Source organism: Ictidomys tridecemlineatus, chromosome 9, assembly GCF_052094955.1.
Source record: "Ictidomys tridecemlineatus isolate mIctTri1 chromosome 9, mIctTri1.hap1, whole genome shotgun sequence".
NCBI classification, from domain to species: Eukaryota; Metazoa; Chordata; class Mammalia; order Rodentia; family Sciuridae; genus Ictidomys; species Ictidomys tridecemlineatus.
Genome location: NC_135485.1, coordinates 128,874,615 through 128,893,370, shown reverse-complemented (window position 1 = coordinate 128,893,370; position 18,756 = coordinate 128,874,615). Strand labels below are relative to the sequence as shown.

Below are 18,756 nucleotides of genomic sequence, written 5' to 3'. Positions count from 1 at the left end.
AATAAAACAGAAAAAGGGCTGGGGATGTTGCTCAGTGGTTAAGTATACCTAGGTCAAACTTGGGTACCAAAAAAAAAAAATGAAGAAGAAGAAGAAGAAGAGGAGGAAGAGGAAGAGGAAGAGGAAGAGGAAGAAGAGGAGGAGGAGGAGGAGGAGGAAGAGGAAGAGGAAGAGGAAGAAGAGGAGGAGGAGGAGGAGGAGGAGGAGGAGGAGGAAGGAGGAGGAGGAGGAGGAGGAGGAGGAGGAGGAGGAGGAGGAGAAGAAGAATGATATCTGTGGGCTACCAGGGAAACTAGGTATTCAGAGTTGAAGACAGGCTGGATGGAATTTAATAGGAGGCCTCAAATGTAGACTAAAGACTGGAAATCTTTGCTGGGGCAAAAAGCACTTTGTGTAGTAAAGTGCTCAGGAATTTGTGAGCTCTGGAGCCATAATGCTTGAGTAGGAGCCTTGGGTCCATTTCCTTCCTGTCGTGTAGTCTTGGGCAAAAGACTTACCTTAAATGGGGCTCATTATAATATTTGCCACATAAAATTTCATAAGAATCAGCTATAATACTACATGTGATGTGTCTGGCACACGGTAATGCTCAATAAATATTTGTTAATATAACTTGTCAAGTTATATTTATATTTCTTATGTTATAAACTATAAATGTAGTTTCCTTGGGCCCTTGATAATTCAATTAATAATTGTAGAACGGGGCTGGGGATGTGGCTCAAGCGGTAGCACGCTCGCCTGGCATGTGTGCAGCCCAGGTTCGATCCTCAGCACCACATACCAACAAAGATGTTGTGTCTGCCGAAAACTAAAAAAAAATAAATAAATATTAAAATTCGCTCTCTCTCTCTCTTTAAAAAAAATAGTTGTAGAACTATGGGCCAGGGATAAGAAAATGAGGTATTTTCTTTTCCTTAAGAGATAATTGGAAAACAAATATAAAAAAATATATAATAATGCAGGTCAGTGTATGCCACACTCCAAATACATGAATATATGATCCAAACCAAAGTGCTCTAGAGTTTAAAGATCAGAGAAATCCCTGAGGATGAGAACAATTCAGAAAGACATTACAGAGACATGGCATGAATGGACCTTGGAGATAGGTCAGAAAAGGAAAGAGCTTCCTAGGGGTTGGGGGACTGTGATGAGCAGGGACTAGACACAGAAAGGTACCTGCTCTAACTGCAGTGTGATACCCTCGATGGGATCCTGGAACATTAGCAGGAAAACTGTTCAGTTCACAATAATACATCAATGGTGTTTTCTCCATTGTAGCAAATGCGCCATGATAATGTAAGACGCTAGCATTAGGTGAAACTGGGTGACGGGTATTCTAGGAACTCTGTATCATCTTTGTTGCTTTTCTGTAAATCTGAAATTATTCTGAAATAAAGTTTATTGTTAAAAATGTGCATGGCAAGTTTGTGAAATAATGAGTAAAAAAAATACAGCTGAAAGAAAATATGGTTTAAAATAATGGTCAATTAAGATGAACAAGTGAGTAAGGCCCAGACTGTGGAAGACTTTGAATGCCTGTCTGAGGATTTTAGACTTAAGTCTGAGGTCCATATAAAAGAACGGTGAGGTGTTTGAAGAAGAAAGGAGCAGAGCTAAGCCTTCAGATGGGTGCTCTGCCATCAGAAAGTCTGAAATGCCACCAGCATCACTGATTTGTGTTTGTTCTACCATGCTCTCTAATGAGCAACCAAATGACTCCCTAACATACTCGTTTTAGTATTTTCCTTTTATTAAGATGATGATAATTCTCCTCCTACTAGATGATAAGAGGAAAAGCAAACAACATAACTCTTATCCAGTCCTGATGGTGAGTTCTTGACCTCACTTAAAACCCATAGTCCTAGAAGTGGAACTTTCTTTAAGACAAGTCAGTGTTGTAATGAATGAGCTACCACATTTTTTATTGCATAGTCAGAAATAGTCCTGTTATGGTTTGGATGTGAGGTGCCCCACAAATGCTCACGTGTGAGACAATGCAAGAAGGTTCAGAGGAGAAATGATTGGGTTGAAAGGCTCTTAACCCAATCAATGATTTAATCCTCTGATAGGGATTAACTGAGTGGTAACTGAAGTGGTGGCGTGTGGCTGGAGGAGGTGGGAACTAGGGCGTGGCTTTGGGTATATATTTGTATCTGGAGAGTGGAGCTTCTCTGCCTCCTGCTCACCATGATACGAACTGCTTCCCTGTGCCACCCTGTCCTGCCATGATGTTCAGCCTCACTAGAGCCCCGAGGAATGGAGCCGGCCTTCTATGGACTAAGACCTCTGAAACCGTGAGCCCTCAGATAAACTCTTCCTCCTCTATAACTGTGCTGGCCAGGTCCTATAGTCACAGCAGCAAAAACGCTGACTAAAACAGTTCCTTTCAAGGATATCCACAAACTTCACTGTAAGAAATCATCTAAAAGACCCTCAAATTATGAAAATGTAGGGCAAATACTTCCCTATGAATTTGTGTAGGTGTAGGTGTCTCTGTGTGTAAAACAAGACATGTGTTTGCTGCTTTGCAACATCTACCCTTTGCCTTTGCATGCAATAGGAGATTCCTGGTTGGGATATGCCAAGGTGTCCAGCAGAAGGAAAGGTGCTAAGGCTTTATGGGAATGCTTATTCCAGGATGACAGACACTGGGGCTGAGTTCTTTTCTAGCCTTGGTGCAGATGGCACAGTACTAAGATGGCTTAGTACTGTGTACATTGGGGAGAGCGCAGGGGTGGGAGAGGATGCAGCTGGGGTGATGGGAAGAGCTGAATCCATGGGAGTATGACAGTGACCATCAGCAAATGTCTTGTTATGAGAATGTACAGGGCTCATCTTTAACTTCCTGTGGCAGAAACCCAAGCCAAGCTGCTAGTGGACTGGTCATGCTTCCCGGTTCTCTTTCTCGTTTCCTGGCTTTTTGCAGAAGGACTGGTCTCCTTTGGACTGGATAAATCCTTGATGATCTTATCAAAACAGGGAGATTGTGGGAGGTATCAGGAAATAAGTAGATTTCCTGTCACAAAGGGCAGGTGGGCACTCAAGTAATAAATGGAATGAATGAACGTGAGATGACTATGTTTGCACTCAAACCTAGTAAAGGGGATCATCCCAGATACACAATTACTGTGAATTTCTCCAAAGTGAGTCATTTCCCTTATGGTCATTCCTAAAATGTCTTAAATGTGTTCCCACAACACCTGCAGTTAGTTCAGTGCATATTTTCTGGGAATATAAGAAACAGAGCACATAGAATATCTATGAGAAAAATGGACCCAGAGCACAGGAGGGAGAGCTCTAGAAGAAATCTGCCTGTACTACTCTGGGTCTTTGTACTGCTTCTTCCCAACACTAGCAGGATGCCTGTTTGGAGCGATCTCACCAGATATTCCCCATATTCTCTAGAACATCAGTTCCATGGAAGCAAGAGCAATTCTTGCATTACTTATTGACCTATAACAGGGCCTGGTAGATGCTCAGTCGATATTTTTTTTTTTTTAAAAAAAAAACACTTATTTTTTTAGTTGTAGGTGGATACAATACCTTTATTTTATTTTTATATGATGCTGAGGTTTGAACCCAGTGGCTCATGCATGCTAGGTGAGCACTCTTATCTCTGAGCCACATCCCCAACCCTATTTTGTATTTTATTTAGAGACAGGGTCTTAGTGAGTTGCTTAGCACCTTGCCTTTGCTGAGGCTGGCTTTGAACTTGCAATCCTCCTGTCTCGGCCTCCCAATCTGCTGGAATTATAGGCCTGTGCCACGCACCAACACACCTGGCTGATGCTAGTTAATTTCTATTCATTGAAAACACTGCTAGGAAAAGAGATGTATTCTGGGAGAAGACTGGAGAGAGAAAGAAACACATAGTACACATACTCTGGGGAGACAGTTTATGTGATGGAGAATTTTTTTTATTATTAGTTGTTCAAAACATTACAAAGCTCTTGACATATCATATTTCATACATTTGATTCAAGCAGATTAGGAACTCCCATTTTTACCCCGTATACATATTGCAGATTCACATCGGTTCCACATCCATTTTTTTACATACTGCCATACTAGTGTCTGTTGTATTCTGCTGCCCTTCCTATCCTCTACTATCCCCCCTCTCCTCCCCTACCCCCTCCCCTCCCATCTTCTCTCTCTACCCCATTTACTGTAATTCATTTCTCTCTTTTTTTCCCCTTTCCCTTTACTTCCTCTTATATGTAATTTTGTATAACAATGAGGGTCTCCTTCCTTTACCATGCAATTTCCCTTCTCTCTCTCTTTCCCTCCCCCCTCTAGACCCTGTTTAATGGTGATCTTCTTCTCCTGCTCTTCCTCCCTGTTCTGTTCTTAGTTGCTCTGCTTATATCAAAGATGACATTTGGCATTTGTTTTTTAGGGATTGGCTAGCTTCACTTAGCATAATCTGCTCTAGTGCCATGTGATGGAGAATTTTAATCTAGTTCTCTTAGAGCGACACTGAGAACATTTCCTTGATGAGAATAACCCTACCTAGAAGAAACAGAGAGCTTAAAAGAAGTGAAAGTAAATGTCAGTTTTCTGGGCCTATGCCATAGGCTAGAATGTACCATTCTAGAACTTTAAAGAAGTTAGACAAAGGAGATGATAATTTTAAGACTTATTCCAGATTACATGTCTTCCTCCTCTTGTGGGTTAGCCAGTATTGTCTGGGAAGTAATAGAGAAATGTATTTTGTTTTTTATTTATTTTGTCTTTTTTTGTTTGTTTTTCTGTTCTCTTTTTAATCTTAGGAGCCATCCTATCAGGGAGACTTGAGGTCTAATAATGTGATGACCATGCTAAGGGAGAGGAAATGGATGGACATCCGGGTAAAGGAAGATGGTAAGGTGGTGAGATTTCCGTTTAAGGGTCCCTGTGACTGACCATGCTCTAACAGTTTGCTTTCACCAAAGAGTAACTTGAAAGGGTCAGGGAAGCTCCACTCCGCGGCGGGAAAGAAAAATGTTTTCTATCTTATTAAAAAAGCATAGATTTGGGGGGCCCCAGGACACACTTTCCCCCTATCTTAATATTGAGAACCATCTAATATAGCAACCATTTCTTGCTCCTTCAACAGAATGGGAAGAATTTTAAAAACACAGGAATTTGCAAACATCACAGGGTCTCTCTGGACAAAAAAAATTTAGACCTATTTTTTTTGTTTTTTTTTTTTTTAGTTTTAAATGGAGACTTTCTGCAAATGTAGGAATTTCAAAGCATAGGAGTTTGGAAAACTAAAAGTTCTACAGCCTTGGAAAATCTTGTGTGGAAAATGAACTCCACTGCTCATGCAGGTCTGGGTCACCATGTGGAAAGTAGAGGATAAACGTAGTAGGTAGTAATGTTTCGCAATTTGTGTGCATTTCCTTATCAATGAAAGAACCTTTTAGATGGTTGAACAGCAATTTTGCCAAAGGAATAAGCAGGTAGTGATATTGTTTTACATTATAGCATAATTGACACACACAAAAAATGTAGACAGGTAGCAAAAAGTCAATTAAATCACAACATGTATTTAGCACTCTTGTTTATATGCAATTGTCTACATATATAGTACATAAACAATATATCAAATTCTTTAGATCAGAAGCATAGACAGTCACAACTATTTGAATTAAAATTAACATGAGGGAAATTAATTGACTTACAGATATTTAGTGAGCACTTGGTGTGTTGCAGAAATTGTGTTAAACATTTTGAACACATGACCACCCTCAATCAGCTCTAAGTGAGGAGATAATTCATAAAGTAGTTCACAGCGAGCTCTTTCCAAGAGCCAGTACTACATTAACTGCATGTAATTCTCCAAAGCTTATAATATAGGGACTATTCATCTTTTTCTATAGATGAGGAAGCAGTAGGAGTTTGTTGGCCAAATTCGCATGGCCAATCTGGCTCCAGAACCCTGGAAACTTTCCAATCTTGGCTGTAACAATGTTAAAATAATTACTTTGGTTACATTTTTTTTAATAATTTCAAATTTAAAATGCTATATTAATAATAACATAACTACTGAAACAGCTTCTTTACTTTTTTTCCCCACTACTTTCTGTCCTTAATTATATCCTATTTAGGGATTTATAGTCAGATCACTGCCTTTATAAAGATATTTGAAATAATTCCTCTCTGTGTTACTGGCCCAATCATAGTTAGGTTAATTTGGTTCATTTTTATTTCAGTTTGTATCGATTCTAATTAAAAATAACTTTGCTTTATAATTAGGTAGAATATATCCATGGTTCAAAATCAAATCCACAAAACATTGTGTTTTCAGAAAACTCAAGTCTCCATCCTGTTTTCTCTATCTCACTCTCTCCAACATGAACTCTTAAAAAAAGTTTTAGGTTATCCTTCCATTATCATTTTGTGACAAGCGAACAAGAACATATCCATATCTCTTCACCTTTTAAAATAAATTAAAACATACATGTTTTCCCCACTTTATTTTCTTTACTTAACAAATCCTGGAGATTTTTCCCTGGAGCATATAGAAAACAGTCCTATTTCCTCATTCAAGCTCCAAAATACTCCAATTATTAACTCAACCAGTTCTCTAGGAAGTTGATTTGATCCCAGTTGTTTATGAATGAAAGAACGACTGGTGGTGTCTATTTAATCTGTGTCACCCCAGAGAACAAAAACAGAAAAGTGTTCATTAAACTTTGCAATGTGAAGGTCAACGAAATTTTAAAACCAGGGATACATCATATATACACAACCTACCCCGTAGTATGCAGTGACCCTGGCTCAGCAAAAAGGGTTTCAATGGCCAGGTACAAGCAGAAATTGGATTAGAGTGCGTGATGTGGCCAGTGGGACTTAGAAGAGATAGCCAGGGGTGTAAAATACTCTTTGGGGAAAATGTGGATGATGGAGTCACCCAGAAAAGGGATGTAACAGGGAAAATATTTAGGGCCAGGAGTGGCTCTATCTTTGTGTCTCTATATGTTTATGAATATTTGTGTGTACGTATTTTTAGCATGAAATATATTGGAGCCTATTCATCCTTGGGTGACAAACCAACTGCAGTTAGGACCACAGGAGAACAAGAGGTACTGCTGGTGGAGAAATTCTGCAATTCTTCATTATTGAAGACTCTTGTAATTGTTGAGAGCAGTGTTGAGAAATATCAATGTGAGACAAGCATCTTTTAAAATACATATTTCCTGAAATTCACGGGAGCTCAGCGCCATAGGAAGGGGACCACCCTTCACTTGGCCAATCCTCTGGAAGCTCACCGTCAAAGAAGCCTTAATCCTTAAAGGTATTCTTTCTTCTTTGGCCTATCCTCACTACCAGCCCTGTCCAGGCCACCATCTTCTCCTGTGACCACTGCAGTCACCTCTCCCTGGTTTACCTGCTTTCCCTCTAAATCCTCCTGTAGCTCCCACTTTTATACTTAGAAGCCAGGAAAAGGGAACCCTCATCCTGCCTCCCTCACCCCCGCTGCTTGGATGCATTCAATGACTTTCTATTGAACTCAGAATAAAGTGCAAAGTTCCAACTCCTCAGCATCCTTCCTATTACCCGCATCTCAGCTCAAAGTTCTCCTCAGAGAAGCCCCTTTGTGGCCGTCTGGTCTAAAACAGAACCCTGCCGGGTCCCTAACATCACTGTCACCTTATCCTGTTTTATTGTCCTCTTAGCTTCAATGATCACATCTTGTGCTCCTGTGTTCACTCTCTCCCCAGTGAAAATATAATTGCCAACCTAAAATGAAAGGTCCTAATTGCTACAGTTATCTTAGTGCCAAGAACTGTACCCAGCACACAGTAGGTGCTCAATAAATACTGGCCAACTAAAGTAATATTGTTATTTCATTTGTCAGTACCTTCTACAGACACTGTTCCATGTTCTCAGTCTTACGGTTTTATAGGAAGTACTCTCATTTAATAATCATGGTTTGCGGAGCAGGGTATCAATACAATTGCAGCAAATTTGAAATGTATAACACTTAGTTTCAACTCCTTAAAAACAAAATGCAAATTGTAGTGGAGTTTTATTAGAAGCATCCTTTTGTTAACTGGGGGAGAAAACCTGATCACCTTGTCTCACATGGACAAGTGCAACATTAGCTTTGCTTTTGAAAGATGAGCTAACTTAGGGCACATGCTGATGCAGAGCGGAAGAATCCTTCAGGAACCCAGAAGAAGGATATTCTCTTGAATATATTTTTTGATTTGGTACCAGGAATTAAACCCAGAGGCATTTTACTACTGAGCCATATCCCTAGCCCCTTTTTTACATTTTATTTAAAGACAGGGCTTTGCTGAGTTCCTTAGGGCCTCGCTAAGCTGCTGAGGCTGGTTTTGAACTCACAATCCTCCTGCCTCAGCCTCCCAAACGACTAGAATTTCAGGCATGCATCACTGCACCCCTGGAGATATTCTGTTTGATCCACGGTTAAACAAGTAAATTGCAGCCTGTGGCTCTTCCTTTATACTAGTGCCAGCGAGTTTCAGGAGGTTGCTAATTTGTATTGTATTTGCAAGTACAATATTGGCAAGTCAATTTGGCCACAGATCTAAGACCAAACCTTCTAATGCACTTCATAGGTAATAAAGATCATATTTAGACTTCCATCTCTGTGACTTCTAATTGGTTCTTATATAACCTTGTACTTAGGAGAAAGAGGAGGTGTTATTTATTGACCATCCTCCAAAAACCCCCAACAGATATGTATGAGTCAGTTGGATACCCAAGGTTTTTAGATTGGTCACTATTGATCATTGATTTATTTTTCAAATAAGATTCTTCAGCATTACGGCTACAGTCTGATAACATTAAGTCAGTCAGATAGAGCAAGATTTTTCACAGAAACATCTAAGATACATGTTGCAACTCTGATACACGACTTGGTTTCAGGTGCTCATTTTAAAATATCCTAAAGACACTTTTAGCTTGGAGGTAAAACCTTCTAGGTGGGGTGGGACTGTGTTCACAAACCCTTGAGGCCTACTTTTCAATTTCTGGCTCAGCTCCCGAAATGAATTCTTATGGACTCTTCTCAAGCCAAAGGGGAGACATTCTTTGTCCATGTCAGTGCTGTGTCTGAAGCACCTGTTTGTATTCCAAAGGGAAGGACAAAGAGCTCTCTCCTCCTTAGGAATGAAAATCAGGCAGGCAGGGGTCACCCAGTCATAGAGCACCTGCTTAGTATGCTTATGGTCCCGGGTTCCACCCCTAGCACTGGGGAAAAAAAATGATGATATTCCACTTTACTGTTTTTTTCCAGAATAAATTTTGGAAGAAGCTAGTTCAAAGGGTGTTTTATATTTTTATTAAAAATTACATCTTAGAAAAGTTGGTTGTTGCAGCAACAGCTTGTTGTAACATTTGCTTCAAACACAAAATCGAGAGGCTGTTTCGGAGATGTCTGATTCTTACTAGGACAGACATTTTTCATAATATTTAAAAATAAAAGCTTTTACATCTTGAAAAGGAATTTACAATAGTTTTATGACACCCCTAACTTACCACCAAAGAATTTGTACATTCTCTAAGGAAAGAAGAGCTAATATAAATGGATACTCCTAGCACCTTTATGTAATTAAAGAGGGAGATTTTTATTACACCAGGTACTTCAAAAGATCACCTGCTTCATCTTTAATAAGTCTCACCCATTATAGTCAGAAATAACCAACAGAAGGTAATAAGATGAAATGAAAAGCCTTCTGTAGCAAGGAAAGCCTTACCTGCCCAGTATTCAGCGTGTGCTGGAAATGTTAAACTGGTTCTCCAGAAAACAACGCAGGACCTTATTTGTGGTGTTTGTTAGTCTTTGTGTTGTAGATACACCCACCATGGCCAGTTTCAGGCGACCAATGTGTTAAACAATCAGCTTGAAAAAACTTGAGGATGGATCCTTAGCTGTCTCCAGCCAGGGCAAGCACACTATGGCACTCAGCTTCCACCTCTGCCCTCACTTCCTCATTTTGTTGGACTGACACTTGTTGGAGTGACAATTTGCCCAGATTAAACGATTTAAAGTGATATTTTCCAGCCATCCTTGCAAATAGGAAGGGCCACAGGAGTGTTTTCACCCATGAGGTGTGGGCAGATGTTGTAGTAGTAGTGGTGACAGCTGGTCACAGGTGGTGATGGTGAGTGGCATCTTGGTCCAAGGGACTTCAGACTATTCTTTTGTCCTTGTCCTTTTCCTTTTTCTCTCTGAAATGCAGATGGGATGACTGGAGCTGCAGCAGACATTTTATAATCAACAATGAGTTAGAAGCAAAGAGAATTGCAGAGAACTTGACCCTAACACCTTTGTGTTATCTCACCACCGTCCCGCCCCCAAATTCTTATTTCTGACCTTCTTTTTATAAGAGATTAAATAAGTTCCTATTTTTGCCTAATCAATGTTATTTATGTTTTATATTAAATGCAGCCAAAGCCAGTCCTTCACTGTGGGAAACTTGCCAATGGATACATGTCTAGAGGAAAGAACTTGCTACTGGGAGCAAAACCATTAAATAATTTTTTTTTTCTGGAAATCATGTAGTCATTTTCAAAAACTGAATACTCCATTAATTGTTCTGTGGGTATGAGTTTACCCAAGATATTTGGATTGGAGACAGAAATTGTATTCTCAGCATAGCACTACAAATATTCAGCAAGAAGACTATTGGTAACTTTGGTGAATGCATACAAGAGGCCAGGTTCCATACCCAGTACTTTATAGACACCAGCGTACTTGCTGTGTGACTTTGAGCAAGTCACTTATGATGTTGGTGCCTCTGTTTCTGCATCTATAAAGTAGAGAATACAGTGTCTATAACATAGTGTTGTGTTTTTTTTTAATCAGTGTATATTAATTATACAGAGGAGTGGGTTTCATTGTGGCATATCTGTACAGGCATGTGACATACTTTGATCATATCCATGCCCTGCCAATTACTCTCCCTTTGTCTCCCTCCCCTTCCTCAGTCCTCCCCTCTTCTCAACCCCTCTTAGGATGGTCTTTCAGGCTGGCAGTCCGGCCACGGTTCCTTACTTCGTTGGCTCTCAAGCCCTCCTGGAAGACAACTGCTCCAAGGTGCCCTTTCTCTGTGGCTTCCAACATCTCTTCACCCTCTGCAGTTCTCTGGAAACAGGTCCTTGGATATTTCTTCCAGATAGGAGAGCAGTGAGAAGAGACCACCCTGGGGTGCTGCCTCTGTGGCCTGTGTGCCCCTGGGCCCCACACCCAGCCTTCCGGCCAGCCACTCACTTCTCCTGGCAACGCTGCAGTGGCCCCTGGATGTCATGAAGACATGAAGTAACCTGGACTTTGCACTGGCTCTGTCCTTTGCTTGGGAGGTCAGAAAACCATCCCTCAGAGAGTGTGCCAGGCCTCCTTTACTGTGTGCAGGGCCTCCTGCCAGGGGGTTTCCCTGTCCCAGTAGAGACAGCCACCACCTCCCAACCCTGGCCTTGCTCCAGATCTCTCTTCCCTTGCTTTTTCTACCCCCTGAACCACCACCTAACGTATTTGTAATTATTATGTCTCCCTTGAGGAGGGCGGGGATTTTCATCTGTTTTGTTTGCCATCATGTCCCCCAAGACTAACAAGGCGTGATTGATTGATTGATTCGCTCATTTATCTGGCAGGTGTTTAATGAGATTCTGTTAGATGCCAGGCAGTTTCAGGCGCCGAGGCTACAGCAGTGAACACAACAGGCCAAGAATTTAGTTTTCTAGGTAAGCAGCTCGGCCATGCTAGAGTTTGGATTTGGAATGTCGGCCCAAAGACCTCAGTGTCTCTTTCTCTCTCTCCTCCCCTCCCCTCCCTGGCTTCCTCACTTCCAGCCATCATGGGGCCAGCAGTCTCCTCCACCACAGACTTCCTGCCATGTCCTGCTGCCTCCAACAGGACCAAAAACAATAGGGCCAACCGACCATGGACTGAAACCTCTGAATCCGTGAGCCAAAATGAATCTTTTCTCTTTATAAGCTGATTGTCTTAGGTATTTGTTACAGTAATGGAAAGCTAATCAATACAGGTACTGCTACAAGAAACATACGTAGCCAAATAGGGAGAAAGGATAAAAGGTGTATAGGAGAAACTGTAGATGGTGGCCTTGTTGACATGCAGATGAAAGTCATGGGGAAGGGACAGAGGAGCCATGTGGACCTCCTTCCAGGGAGGGAACAGCTAGTACCTGAGAACTGAAGTGAGAGTGTGCCCGGAATGTTGCAGAAGAGTGAGGAGGCCAGGGTGACTTGAGAAAGGGAGCAAGAGGGAAAGTAGAAGATGAGGTTGGAGTGGTAAAGGAGGTTGGGGAAGGAAGATCTTGTAAGTTCTCTACACACTGGGAGAACTTTTATTCTGAGTGAAATGGGGAGCCAAAGAAGGATTTTTAAAATATTTTAATGCGATGATATTAATATATAGTCTATATTCATGTTCTTATAACTGTCTCATTAATGTCATTTTTAAAAGAGTATCTAAATTTTTATTACCATTTAAAGAAATAACATGCACAAGGGGTGAAATCAAATTTCATAGTGTGTGTAATATTGATACTTATCATTTGAGGCTTGTAGGACTGCATTAAGAACGACCACGTAGGGGCCGGGGATGTGGCTCAAGCGGTAGCGAGCTCGCCTGGCATGCGTGCGGCGCCCAGGTTCGATCCTCAGCACCACATACAAACAAAGATGTTGTGTCCGCCGATAACTAAAAAATAAATATTAAAAATTCTCTCTCTCTTTAAAAAAAAAAAAAGACCATGTAGAGGTTCAGAAAAATTAGAAGCATTTATAATGCCATTGTATAGCTTTTTTTTCTCATCAGAGTCCAATCAAGGATCATATACTGCACTTAGTTATATTTTCCTTTTTTTCCTTTAACAACTTTGCTGAGATAAAATTCACATGCCATATAATGCACTCATTTAAGGTATAAAATTCAATGGCTTTCAGTGTATCCACAAAGTTTGTGCAACTATTACTGGAAAATGATGTTAGAATAATTTCATCACCCCATAACCTGGCTACCCCCAGGTGCTTCAATCCCCCAATTACTTTCTATTTCTATAGATTTGTCTCCTCTGGACATTTCATACAAATGACACAAACACAACTTATTCTTTTATGTCTACCTTCTTTGACTTGCATAATGTCTAAAGGGTCATCCAAGTAGCACACATGTCAGTACTTTGGTCCTTTTTATGACTGAATAATGTTCCCTTGTCTGGATATACCTCATTTTATTTATCAAAGGAGGGTTCTGCACAAGAGAGTGACCTGATCTCAGTGGCATTTTACAAGGCTAAAATTGTAGCTTTTGTTCTGAGAAGCAGAAATAAGCAACTCTCTGATAAATGTTGCTTTTAGGAAAAAAAATAAATGAGATCCAAGAATTGACCAGTAAATGCTCAAATAGTTTAACAAAGAAAGGATTTAATTAGCAGAAATTCTGATATATAACCTATAAATGCCATTTTATGGGTTTTATGGGATTTGTTGTATTTTCTTTTAATAATTAAATATAAAATATATAATAATAAACAAGAATTTTAAATGGGATGCTTGATGCATAGAGGTACAGGAATAATCGGACTACCATTCATTTACCATGGTTTTTGATATTAACGTTGCTGGCAATAATTCTTTGGTTCATGTGAAATTTACTCCTCAGAATAATTCTTCTTTAAACACAACTCACCATTCTAGTAATTATTCAAGATTCCATTCCAGCTTTCAGAGACAGGTGAAGAAAAAAGTTGATCCTTGGAAAAAAACATGTTTTCAACGTCTATGCAAATCAGGTATACATAAGTTAAGTTTGTTTTTGTTTTGAGGGCGTTTGGGTTATCTAAATGATTCTAAAAAAACTGGACCAAAAACCTAGAATATAAAGAGCTACCTCCTTGTGGCGTCTGTCATTATTTGGAGCAACAGGGTCTTACTCAAATCATTGGATCCTGAGTTGGAAATGCATCTGTGGACTCAGGGTTTGCAACAGTTTTTATCCAATTCTGGACACAAGCAACTTTTGGGGCTGCAAATCTTTGTGGAGTGAATGAGCGGCAATGAAAACTAGACAGGAAAAGGTGAGTGAAAAAATGTGCTCCGCGTTCTAACGACGTACCCGTGCGCGCCGTGAACGTGTTAAAAAACGTGTCAGAAAAGAAACCCGCAGCACGTCGAGCCGGACTCGCTCCTAGCGCACCCAGCCTGCCCCGCCGGGACTAGCGGCAGGGCTGCGAAAGCCAGAAAGCCGGTGTGCTTTTCCTCTGGCCTGCAACGATCTGGGCGTGGGGCTGGGGACGGGGGGCGGTGGCTCGCGCCGCTCCCCTGCGCTGTCCGCCGGCCGGGGCTGCGCTGCGCCGCGCTCGCGCCAGCTGGGCCGGAATTTGGAGAGGATCCCTGGTCGCGCGGCGGCGGCGGCGGCGGCGGCGGCGCGCGCGGGTGCGCGTGTGAACGAGCGGGCGGGCGGGCGAGCGAGCGAGTGCGCCGGGTATTGGCAGCCGAGGAGTGGAGGCTGGGCGGCCGCGACTCCCTGACGCCAGCGCGACCAGATCAATCCAGGCTCCGGGAGCGAGCGGGCGGAGGAAGGAGAGGCCGAGCGGCTGAGCCCGGGCCGAGGCGCGGGGTGGGACCCTGCGAGCGGAGCGGAGCGCGGCGCCGCGCCCGGCCGGCCGCACTGGGGCCGCGGGACCCCGCTCGCCCGGCCACTCGTGCGTCCGCGCGGATGGGCGCGCCGCCAAGCCGGTAAAGCGAAATGGACCCGAACCCAACTTTCCCCTGCGCGCGTCCCCGCCCTCCGCTCGGCGGCCCGGGCTGCCCAGCGCCGCGGTCCCCGCCGGGGGACTGCGCGGGAGGGGCGCTTCCCCGCGTGGGGCCGCGGACCCCCCCCCATGATGGCGCCTCCGGCCGCTCCGGGTGCGAACCTGCCCGCTCGCCTTCCCCTCGTGCCCCGCGGGCCGGGCTCCCCGCGCCGCTTTGTTGGGTGTGCGGCGGGGAGTCTCGCCCCCGGCCTGCCCGCGGCGGGACCTCCGGGCCGCCCTCCCTCTCCCTGTTTCTCTTTCCGTTTCTGCAGCCGGGCCGAGGCCCGTGCGCGCGCGGCCCGCGGGCCCATTGTGTCCCGCTCCGGCCGGGCGACCCTCGCCGTGCTCGGAGGACCGCCGCGGGCGCTGCCCTCTCCGAGCCCGGGCCGAGCGGGGCGCCCGGGAGGGGGACGCCGGGCCCCCGGGCATCCCGCGCGGGTTCCCTTCCGTGCCCCACCGGCCGCCCTGGGGTCGGGGTCAGGGAAAGTTCGCACCGAAATTCCCTCTTGATTTATTCAAAGGTTTGGCGGCGGCGCGCAGTTCCCCCCTCTTCCGCCTACACCCCCTGCGCCTCCGAGGGTTCGTGTCGTCTCATTCCTTTCCCTTTACCGGATTCGATTGCCTCACTGCGTGTGTGCGCGCGAGTCGCCGGGAACAACTGTGCCTCCCCTCTGCGCCTGCCTTTGTTAGGGTTTCTCGGGTGGTTTCTGGAGGAAGGTGGGGGCGGTGGGCGTGAGAGAGACGGCGTGGGCTTGTTTGCTGGTTGCTCAATGTGTGTGCGGGCTGGGAGGGAGAAGGTTTCCTGGATGTGCTTTGGGGAGGCAGCAGGAACAGATGCCGGCCGGATCTCACAACTGCCGTAGCCGAGGCTTTTGTTTATTTTGAGGCAAATGCGATTTAAAAAACAAAACAAAAAAAAAAAATACTCCGGTGCGAGATAACTAGTGAGGCGCTGAGAATCGAGGCGGGTCTGAGAACCATCTCCCGCGGAGCAAGCATCGTTTTCGTGAGTACTGACAGCCTGCCTGGTCTCTCTCCTTGGCTTTGCACCCCACCCCCTTCCCCCGCCCCAAAGTACGGACTGATACAAAAGTTGGAAGATTTCTCTTGTGTCTTCCTGTTGCGGAAGCTCTCAGCGGCTAAATCACAGAATGCCCTTATTGCAGCAGGAACATCTTTTGCGCTCATTGCCAGTCGTGGATAACGTACCCACACCTCAGGAACACCAGGAGAAAACTGTGCCTGGCCCAGGTTAATATTACATGTTGTTTGTAACTACCACTTAACGTTGTGTGGGAGGCAGGTGAGCTGTATTGGAACGGCTGTTTAAAAAAAAAAAAAAATTCCAGGCAGATCCTGTGTTCACTGCACCAGCATTTTCAACTGGTGTAAATGTTTTTGCATCAGCTTTACTCTGATCTAGGTGCCAGGCCTAAATGTGCTGTACTGATTAAAGTGTTTGTCCTCCGCTCTCCCTCCCTCGCTCCCATTTGCAGTTATTTGATATTTCTATGCAGGTGGTGGACCATTTGTGTAATAGTGCAATTCTTAGGAAACTGTAACCAGGGTCTTGAGAGATGATTTTCTGGAGATGGTGATGCTAGAGCCTCCGGAGGATCCAGGCAGGATCGGGTTTCTTCTGAGGGTAGGGATTTGTCCTTGATTTAGTTTTGACCCCTACAACCATAGGTATGGAATCAAATACGTTTTTCCTTTTGCTTTATCCTTTCCTTGCCGAGCTGATGACCTTTGTGTTTTAGAGAAATGATAGTTTTTAGGAAATTAAAAATGTTAACCTCTTAACACCTCTTGGGATTTAAGTAAAATTCCTCCCCCCTCCAAGTTGACTAAAGCATTAAGAGGAAGTAAGTCTCATTTTTCCAGCTACATTTACTATATATATATATATATATATATATATATATATATATATATATATATTTAGTTAAAAACTAAAATTCACTTTGTAATTTTATTTTTAGCAATTCTGGGTTCAGGGTAAAATTTAATAACTTGGTAGATTGGAAAAAGAATAAACTTGAGTGTAATTAGAGGAGTATATTTAAGCTGCAGTAGCCTACATAATTAAGGCCAAGTTGTGTGTGTATAAAAGAACTCATTTGTGTAGTCTTACAAGGCTAATGGAGGCATCGCTGAGGCTTTATAAATAATGTAAGTTGTGTATAATGTAGAGTCTCCAGAGATGGCAGAGAAAGCATCATTACCAGCCTTTTCAACCTGCTCGAGATCTTAAATTGATTTACAGCACTGAACTGGTGCAAAATGATACATCAGGATGACATGGGGTCAGCCTGTAAAAGTCTATGATGTCAGCCTATTAGTTCAGTCATCATAATTAAACCATATTACAGGGGCAGCTAAGCAGGAGTCTGGCGTTATACTTCAGATATGGGTGGTTCATGGATTTTGTGCATAGTGAAAAGGCCAAGAATACTAGTGTTTCTGAAAGAGGGAAAGCCTTACAGAACTGTGAATGTCTGAGAGAAACAATTGAAGATAAATTCAGAGATGCTCAGTGTGCATTGTCCAAGTAGCTTCCCACTTGGTGGTATAGAAACAAGTGCTTTGGTGCTGGCCCTTTGCAGATCTGGTCTATGTATTGAATCATACTTCACATGAGCTTGAATTTAACTTGGCCTTAGGGACCTTCTAAAATATCAGAAGGCCATATACTTCTTTATCTCTGATCCTTTTATTAGCACTGAGTTTACACTGTACTGATGCATGAGTTGACATGTTATTTCTTTAACTAGTCAGTTACCCGATTTCCATTAAACACAAAGATACTTGCATTGAACATATAAGCAATTCAGGAAAAGAAGACCCTTGATTTTGCTTAAATTTCTTATGTTCCTTTTTTTATTTATGGATCATCTGTGGCCATGTAGTCCAGTAAAGTAGCCCCATAGCCACATCTGGCTATTTGTTTAAATGAAATAAAATTAAATTTAAAAAAAATTTTTTTCAGCACTGCCCAAATTTGAAGTGCTCAACAGCCGCATGAAGCTAGTGGCTTCCATATTGGACAGTGTGTATATAGGAAAGTTCATCATCTTAGAAAATTCTAGATAGTGCTGTCCCAGGATCTTCCACTCACTTGTCTCCTCTAATAGTGAATTTGGGAGGTTCAAGAGAGACAGAAATATATACATACATTGGTTAATTTTACAACTAACTGCTCTTGTTAAAACGCAATTCGGAAGTGACAGTTGAAGCTATTGATAAAATTAGGTTGACTTTTCTGGAGATCTTATTTGTCATTAATGTCATGGATTCTCACTTGATTTACAGCATGGGGTAAGAAATAGTGTACCCTTTTTTCCAGAATTTTTACCATGTGCCAGGCATTATTTGTAATACTTATTTAAGCCTCAAAACTTCCCTAAGGACTGTTGTCACATTTTACAGGTAAACTAAGGCCCAAGCGGTTGTCTTCCCTCAGGCCCATAACCAGTGAGTGATTTTGATTTATCATCTTAGCTGGGATACAAACAAGGCAGTCTGACTCCAGACTTATTCTTAGCTGTGCTTTTTGGTTTTCATCTAGAGGATCCAAACAGGCATTGTGCAGTAGGTGGTACTATGCCAGTGTAGACATGACTTGACTTTTAGGTTCTTAGACATATTTGCCCTCTGTTGTTCTTTTTTGGGCCTGTCTTCTATTGTTCCTGTAAATGTTTAAAAGGGAAAAGTAATGGTAATACTTATCTAAGCAACACATAATTTGAAGAATAAGTCTGACATAGAAATAATGCATTTCAAAGCCCAACTAGTTTTATCTCAGCTTTTCTGTATAATTCCTGTCACTTTTCTCGTGTTTTATTGTATAATCATAAGATAATGGGTACTGATGAAAGTTCTAGTAGTTCAGTTTATCTCATCAAAATTACTGTGTTTTCCCTGAGTGGTTAAGCACGTGTCTTGAGATAAGACTAGTTCATTGCAAATTCCTTGGGAACTT

The 18,756-nt window shown here is 42.7% G+C and overlaps 1 protein-coding gene across 2 annotated transcripts in view; it reads left to right on the top strand.

The window, feature by feature from the left end:
- The first annotated feature begins 14,606 nt into the window (after positions 1-14,606).
- Positions 14,607-18,756, top strand: part of Smad1 (SMAD family member 1) — a 75,660-nt gene continuing 71,510 nt past the window's right edge. The window contains exon 1 of one of the 2 annotated variants that reach the window (XM_078022070.1): positions 14,607-14,718. The gene's annotated coding sequence lies outside the window, so the exon portion shown is untranslated. Of the gene's footprint in view, positions 14,719-15,759; positions 15,781-18,756 lie in introns of those variants that run through there. The other variant, XM_021727892.3, reaches the window with a different exon arrangement.